The following is an 8,461-nucleotide window of genomic DNA, read 5'->3' on the forward strand; positions in this document are numbered from 1 at the left end:
TGCGGGCATTGCACAACACAGGTGCACTTATATACATGCAGGCAATACACCATACACATAAAAGTAATAAATTTTTTTTTTTTGGTCTTTTTGAGACAGGGTCTCCCTGTAGCCCCAGCTGGCCTGGAACTCACTATGTCAACCAGGCTGGCCTTGAACTCAGAGATCTGCCTGCCTCTGCCTCCCGAGTTCTGGGATTAAAGGTGTGGGCCACCACGCCCGGCATAAATAAAATATTTTTAAAGGTTTATCATATTATTCGTGTGTATGTGTGCATTTGCACATGTGTGCACAGATGCCCATGGAAACCAGAAGGGGGTGTTGGAGCCCTTGGAACTGGCATGGCAGGCATTTGTGGGTTGCCCAGTATGGGTGCTGGGAGCCAAACTCAAGTCCTCTGATAGAGCACTAAACTCTCCTAATTGCTAAGCCACCTACCTAGCCCCTAAAAAAAAGCAACTTGAAGAAAAGCTTATTTGAGCTCTCTGTTTTGGGGTACAGTCCGCCCTGGTGAAGAAGGCATGGGGGCAGGACCTTGAGCAGCTGGTCACATTGGGCCTGCAGTTACGAAGCAAAGGGAGCTAAATACTGCTGTTTGGCTTGCTTCTTTTGTTAAGTCTGGGACCCCGTCCAAGGGAGCTGTCACCCACATTGATGGGAGATGTTAAAGCTCTCTGGAAATGCCCTCATAGATGGACCCAGAGATGTGTCTTCCAGGGGATTCCACATCTATCTGAGTCGACAATAAAGGTTAACTGTCATACCTGCCCAGGCCTTGTTCCAGGGGCAATAAGGTCATTCTTTCATTGGGCATGGTGACACGCATATATAATCTCTGCACTGGGTAGACTGAGGCAGGAGGATCCTATGATCCAGGCCAGCCTAGGCTACATAGTGAGACCATGGTCAGAAAAACAAAACAAAAATTCACTGTCATCTATCTGTAATACTGGGTTCATGGCAGACAGAAGGCAACAGGTTACACGAGCATCTGGTGCGTTCCCCGAGGCCTCCTGCCCACTGGCCAGACTTGAACCCAGGACCACATGGCTGAGAACTTTGACGATTATTGAAATGGCCAGAGGAAACCAAGAGGGACAAAGGCAGGTGGGGGACAGCCTAAGGAGGCAGTAAGGGCAAATAGTGGGCACTCACTTGGGGTCTCCTCCACCAGCCCCTGTATACCAGGCATCCAATGAGGGGGCCTACTAGGGCTCAGGATGGAAAGTGTAGAACCTAAGAAAATCTCATTATTAACCACCCTGCAAACCTAGCAGCTTCAAACAACATTCAGCACAGAAAAGCCAAAAACCTGATTCCAACAGGGGCAAAGAATTTGAAGAGACATTTTCCCACAGATTGCAACAGGCCACATGGACATAAAGCCCATCACTAGTCAGCAGGAAAATGCAAGTCAAACGCACAGCGATATGGCCTCTCACAGCCATCAGGACAGGCAGAAAATGACAGATGTTAGCAAGGATGGAGAGGGACGGGAGCTCTCTTATACCAACCAGGGGCTGTAAGACAGGGCAGGAAATGGGAAGACATTTAAAACAGAGCGTATGGGTGATCTGGCAATCCCCCCACCCCTTGGTTGGTACCCCAAGTAAGTGAAAGCAGGGCCTGTAATGGATGTTTATATACCCACGTTAAAGCAGCATTATTAACAATAGCCAAAAGGCATGTACTGGATGCTTTAGTTCTCAACTTACCACACCCGGCCAAAGGGAGCCTCAACTGAGAAACTGCCTCCAGTGGACTGGCCTTTCCGTAGCTGTGGGGCATCTTCTCGATTGTTGAGTGATGTGTGAGAGGGCCCAGCCCACTGTGGGCGGTGCCACCCCTGGGCAGGTGGTCTTATCTTGTATAAGAAAAAAAGCTTAGCACGGGTCAGAGGAGCAAGCCGCTAGTCAGCAGTGTTCCTCCATGGTCTGTGCTCCAGGTTCCTGACCTGAGCTGCTGCTCTAACTTCCCTTGGTGCTGAACTGTCACCCAGGAGATTTAAGATAAAATAAACCCTTTCCTCCACAAGTTGGTTTTGGTCAGTGTTTTTATCAAAGCAGTTAAAGGCAAATTAAGACAAGGTGGAAGCAGGGCCCGGGGAAATAGCACAGAGGTAAAGCCCTTGCCTTTAAGCATGAGAACCTGAATTGGGTGCCCAGAACCCATGTAAAAATTCTGGGTGTTGGAGCCCATGTGTAATCCCAGTGCTGGGGAGACGGGCAGGAGGATCCCTGAGGCTTCTAGCCAGCCAGCCCAGCCCTGTTGGTGAGCGCCACCTGTTGGTGAGTGCCAACCCAGTTAGAGACCCTGTCTCACAGAAGGTGGAACATGCTTCTGAGGATGACACCTGAGGTTGTCCTCTAGCCTCCCCATGCAATGCGCACACATGTCCTCCTCAAACACACGAGCACTCGTACCCAAACGTCCGCCTTGGATGAATGAACGAACACAACATAGAATGTCCACATAGGGAATATTATTATTAAGCCTTCAGAGGAAGGAAATTCTGACCCAGGCAGCAACAGGGGTGAACCTAGAGGACATTGCGCCAAGGGAGATGAGCCTGTCACAGAAAGACAAATAGTCCCCACCTCCGCTCCTGTGAGGCCTGTGGAGAAGTCACATTCCACATGGACCCAGGATCTCTGAGCCTGCCAGAGGAACAGGGAATTGATGCTTAATGCAGATTGGGTTTCCGCTTGGAAGATGGATGGTGGGGACAGTTGCACTGAGTATGCGGAATGCTGCTGAACAGTGATCGTAAGTTTTTTGTGTTTTACCACAATTAAGCAGCTGCTCTTGGGCTTGGGTTATAGTAACTCAATGGTATAGCACTGGCTTGGCATGCTCAAGGCCCTGTATTCCAATCCCAGCAATGCAAGCATGCACACACGTGGGCACACACAGAGGAGGAGAGAGGGAGAGAGGGAGAGAGGGAGAGACAGAGAGAGAGACTCTCATACAGACTACAATTATTGAATTCTCGCTCATGGTTTCCATGTGTGAGGGGTTTGGGAAGGGCTTTGCTGGGTGATTCTGGATGATTCTGGATAGTTCTGGAAGGTTCTGCATGGAGGTATTCTTTTTTATACCCTTGTGCCCCTATGGGCAGGAACCAAGTCCTAGTTGTCTAACTGGTTGCTGTGACTGTGCTCCTCAGCTGCCAACCTCAGGGAGAGCCAGGTCTGGACAGCCAGGCAGTTGAGGGGCCCAGGAGCCCAAGGCCAACTGCCAAAAAGGAAGCACCAAACAATAGCGCCCAGGAGGCCCAGCCTCTCACTGCCAGATTTGCTCTTCCAGGGACAAAGGAGATTTCCTCTGCAGGAAATGATCTGCAGGCAGGGCTTCCTGTGGGAGCAGGCTGAGAGGGGTCAGGGAGGATGAGGCTGGGGCAGAGTCCTTGGTCCCCACCACTCTTGATCTCTGGGGACTAAAGGCCATGGAGGGTAGCCTGACCCTGGGCAGCTAATCACTGATGTGCTCTAAACGAGACCCTAAGCTTTGAACCTGGAGGTGAAGCCATGTCCATCAATGGCTACACAAGTCTGGCACCTTCATGTCCCTTTCCAAAGGGAGATGGAATGGAGCCACTGTGCCCTGTGCCTCTAAGTGCCAAGTTTATGCAAACAACCCAGGCCCAAGAGTGACCTCAGGTCCTTTCTTATCTCCTGGAGTAGAAGACAAAAATAAAGAGACAAAACCCCGAGCATGCATCCCAAAGGTGATGAGCTGAGGACGCTGCTCCGGCTCACCCCACTACTGCGTTTGGAATGTCATGGCAACAGGCACTGGGCTGTGTGGAAAGTGGAGAGAAGTCGTTGGAGAGGGGGTGCTCTGACTCTGAACCAGATGCATTCTTGTGCCTCCCCTCTCAATGAAACAGAACCACCAGGAAGGGGCTGGGCAGGGTAGGCAGTCAAGGACTCCTGTCCACCAGCTCCCACCCTGGACACTGGCCAAGGAGAATGCCAGCAACTTAGATAGGCATGTTTAGGTCTTTCCACAATGTCAAAATTTAAAGGATAGCAATAAATTCATATACACTTATTTCACCCGCTTCAATTCACCAAGCATTCCTGATGTCACTCAGTAGACATGGCCATTGGTCATCACAGGGTCTTTTTGAGACAGTTTCATGTAGCCCAGGCTGGTCTCAAACCCCCTATGTAACTGAGGATGACCTTGAATTTCTGATACTCCTACATCCATCTTCAGAGTGCTGGGATTACAGGCCTGTACCACCGTGCCTGGTTTATATGGTGTTGGGGACAAACCCAGAGGGCTTTGCACATGCTAGACAAGCACTCCACTAGTTGAACTACATCCCCAAGCCCTTCACAGTATTTTATTCTAGTCTTAATTACTAATATTAAGGCTCAGATCTCATATTACCTTAGAACAGTCTCTCTCTCTCTCTCTCTCTCTCTCTCTCTCTCTCTCTCTCTCTCTCCAGAATAGATGAAAAGGGTCAGAGAGGCTTTGTGGTTTGAAGAGGTTGAACCAAAGGGAGAGTAGACAAAGATGGGCCTCTGTAGCCCTGCAGAGGACTGGATAAGAGTTTCATAGGCTGCAGTCATGGAGCTGTTCAGGTGTGAAACTGTCAAAAGCAGGTTCTAGTGGCAGCTAGCTGGAGCTTGGGGACAGACCTAAAGGTTATTTAAAAAAAATTATTATTATTTTTATTTTATGTGTATGAGTGTATTGCCTGCATGTATGTAAGTTCACCCATGTCATGCAATGCCCATGGAGTCAGAAGAGGGTGTAGGATTTTCCTGAAACTGGAGTTACAGATGGTTGTTAACCACCATGTGGGTGCTGGAAATCGAACTCAGGTCCTCTGCAAGAGCAGCCAGTGCTCTTAACTGCTGAGCTGTCTCTCCAGCCCCGGACATGGAGGTTATTTACTGTGACAATTTTCCTGGCCGAGGCTGTGATGGGCAGCAGGTAGAAGGTCACCGTGTCTTCCACGCCTCTGTCTTGGATGCTTCCCTCTCACCGTCTTCTCAGCTGAGGCCACTATATCATTTGTTGGTCTGGAGTATTTGATAAACTCAGCAGGTGTGGCTTTTCTGTTGTGTTGGTTTTCTGTTTGTTTGTTTGTTTGTTTTTAATGTGTTTGAATGTTTTGCCTGCGTGTATGTATATGCATGTCAGATCCCCTGATTTGGAATCACAGGCAGTTATATGCTGACATGTGGGTGCTGGGAACTGAACCTGGGTCCTCTGCAAGAAAAGTGCTATTAACTGCCAAGTTATTTCTTAAATCCCCTAACAGACGGTTTTTGTTTGTTTGCTTGTTTGGTTGCTTTCTCATTTTTTCTTTTCTTTTTTTTTGAGACAGAGTCTCCCTGTCACCCTAGTTGGCTTAGAACATAACCAGGCTGGTTTCGATCTTACAGAGACCCACCTGCCTCTGCCTCCTGAGTGCTGGTATTAAGGATGTGTGCCACCATGCCTGGCTAATGGAGTTTTGATAGGCCTGTGTACCATGTGTTCCTGGTTTTATTTGATAAGTTTATAAATGGTAATATACTTTATTTTTATTTTATGTGTATGAGTGTTATGACTGTATGTATGTAAGTGCAGTTGTGTCATGCATGCAGTACCCTCAGAATCAGAAGAGGGTGCTGGATCCCCTGGAAGTGGAGTTACAGATGGTTGTGAGCTGCCATGTGGGTGCTGGGATTCAAACCCTGTTCTTCTTCAAGAACAGCCAGTGCTCTTAACTGTTGAGCCATCACTCCAGCCCATGTAATATTTTCTTTTTGCAACAAAGTTTTATGTAGCCCTGGCTAGCCTCCCACTCATTATGTAGCTAAGGATGACCTTGAACTTCTGATCCTCCTGCCTCTACCTCTCAAACGCTGAGATTACAGGTGTATGCTACCACACCTAGTTTACATTGTGCTGGGGATCTAAATCAGAGTTTCATGCATGCCAAGCAAGCACTCTACCAACTGAGCTGTATCCTCGGTGTCTAGTGTTAATATTTTATTTGTGTAAATAAGTTATATATTAGCCTGTGCCTCATGGATTGTGCTGGACAGATGGTGACTGTTTACTTGTGCAAACGACACAGAGTCATCCAGTCTTGGCATTTATACTCAAAATGAAGAGAAGTGATAATTAGGGGAGGGTCACAGCTTAGCAAATACAGGGAGAGTATTAAACGGAGTCTCTCAGAGAAGGCACTGCCTGAAAACTATTGTTTCATATAATATGCAAGGACTCAGAGCAGAGCACAACCTGACCTCTTCAGGGAGCCACCTCCAGGGCCACAGGCAAGCTGTGCCAATGGTAAAGACCTTGGGTCCAGGGACTGGGGTGGGGGAAGGACTGGGCACAGCTGGGGTCCCAAAAGCCAAGAGTGGAGTCAACCAGCGTCCATGAAAACCTAAGGAGGGGCAAGACACTCTCTATAGCAGAATGTGTTAGAGAGGTGCCAAACTGGGGGCAGGTGTGATCTGGAGTTGGGGGCTAGAGTAGGTGGTAACCAGAATGATGTGTGAGGTGCAGCTGCAGTGGGTGGTCCTAGGAATAGAGGAACTTTTCAGCGCAGAAGGACCAACACAGGTGAATGGAGGAAGGAGGAGTCAGGAGGAGTCTGTGTCAGCTTAGAGTCTGTCTCCTCACAGGGTTCCCATGGGGAGCCAGGAGGGAGGGGGGCTTCAGGAGTCGGCATCTTGTCCGTAGTCTTCTCGTCCATAGTCTTCTCTGAGCGGGAGTCAGAGGAGCAGGGAAAGCAGAGAGAAGTGGAGACCAGAGCAGGGTGGGGAGGCCTGCAATGACAACAGAGGTAATGGGGGCAGGAAGCAGCCGCTGCACAGCTTGAGGCAGGGTGACCCCAGAGCTCGTGGGGTGGCCACATGGACAGAGGAGAGGAAGAGAGTCCTCCCTGGGGTGGGGACTGCTGCTCCCAGGGGGGCTGGATAGCCCCCACTTCATCTGAGGAGCAGGCCAGCGGCTACCTGCTCCTGACCAGTTTCTGTCAGCCCTCCCCCTGTGAGGTGGGGTCAGATCACTGTCCTTGTGGGAGTAGGGTAAAAGGCATTCCCCTAAAAGCTGTGTTCTGGCATTCTCTCTTTATAAATGAAAAGGTTCTTCTTTGAAGATGCAAGTTAAGGGTCTTAAAATGACACCATCCTTAAACCTAGTGATAGGTGTCCTTTTACAGAGGGAAGTGGAGGTCAGGCCCAGAGAAGCAGACGCAGCAAGAACAAAGAAGAGCTTCCCCCAAGAAGACCTCCAACTTTCAGGCTCAGGAATGGTTAAGCCAATTGGTTTTGTGGTGAATTTCTTTGGAAATGAATATACCATGGCCGACTCCAGGGTCACCAGCTAAGAGCAAAGGACAGAAACACGGCCTCTGGGGCTGCTTCAGCTTCCTCTGCCGAGGCTGTCTGCAGAGAGGTCACAGGGAATTGGGGGTGAGGGGGACAGAGGGCAGGGCAGGAACCAGAGCAGGGCTGTGTTGAGGAAGCTGTGCACAGACCTGCAGACCTCAAGAGGAAGCGATCTCAGAGAAAGTGTTGTCTGCGGTCAGCGGTCTGCAGGAGACGAGGAAGTGGCAGAGCCTGGCCTTGGGCTGTAACTCTTCCCACACTGCCAACAGCAAGGGGTGGAGTCACTGCAGCAAAGCCTCAGGACACCCCCAGTCTGAGTCCCCACTTGCACAGACCCTCCTGAAGCTCTCCCTGTACCTGGACTCATTGTTTTCCTTAAAGGGAATCCCCGGTATGTAAGACAATTCCTGGGTCTCTCCCTGCTGGCCCCCAGGTCTTCAGGGTCCTCTGGTCACACCGAGCTGGGGGCGTTGAAGCCTCCCTGGGCTTTCTGTCCTCTGCAAACCCAACTAGCTCTTGCAACCATCTGTGCACACTATTGATCAAACTTACAACTTACCAGGACCCTGCGATGGGACACTCTCCCTGCTTTAAAGCGACTCAGCCTCAGGGGCGGGGAAAGGAGGCTGGCATACACACGGCCTAGAAGCAAGTAAACTGGCTCAAGTGCGTCCAGCAGGCTGCGGAGGTGGCTGAGCGGAAGAGCTGCTCCCGGAATGGGGACTCCACCTGACTTAGCAAGTGGTGACCTGGGCCTGTGTGTTGACCACAGGTCATTGGAACACAGGAATAGCACTGGACAAAGGTTAGGACAGCCTTCAATTGCTGTGACAAAACACTCTGACCAATACCAACTCGGAAAGGGTTTATTTGGCTTACATTTTCTGGGTCATAGTTCATCAGTAAGGGAGCCCAAGGTAGGAACGCAGGCAGGACCTGGAGGCAGGAGCTGAAACACAGGCCGTGGAGGAACGCTGCTTAGCTTGCTTCCCTCTTCCCTTGGCCTACGCTCAGCCTGCTTTTTTTTTTTTTTTTTTTTTTTTTTTTTTTTTTTTTTTAAAAAAAAAAAAAAAAGAGGACGATAAATCTTTCACTGTGATATATCAAAATAA

General features: G+C 49.7%; 1 long non-coding RNA gene across 1 annotated transcript; it reads right to left on the reverse strand.

The window, feature by feature from the left end:
* Positions 1 to 5,982: 5,982 nt before the first annotated feature.
* Positions 5,983 to 8,098, reverse strand: LOC115067365. The gene is made up of 2 exons (XR_003846781.1): positions 7,909 to 8,098; positions 5,983 to 6,785 (listed from the first exon to the last, which is right to left on the reverse strand). It is a non-coding gene; the product is annotated as an uncharacterized LOC115067365 (long non-coding RNA).
* Between the last annotated feature and the right edge of the window lie 363 nt (positions 8,099 to 8,461).

Source organism: Nannospalax galili, unplaced genomic scaffold (assembly GCF_000622305.1).
Source record: "Nannospalax galili isolate Female #2095 unplaced genomic scaffold, S.galili_v1.0 scaffold525, whole genome shotgun sequence".
Taxonomy (NCBI): Eukaryota; Metazoa; Chordata; class Mammalia; order Rodentia; family Spalacidae; genus Nannospalax; species Nannospalax galili.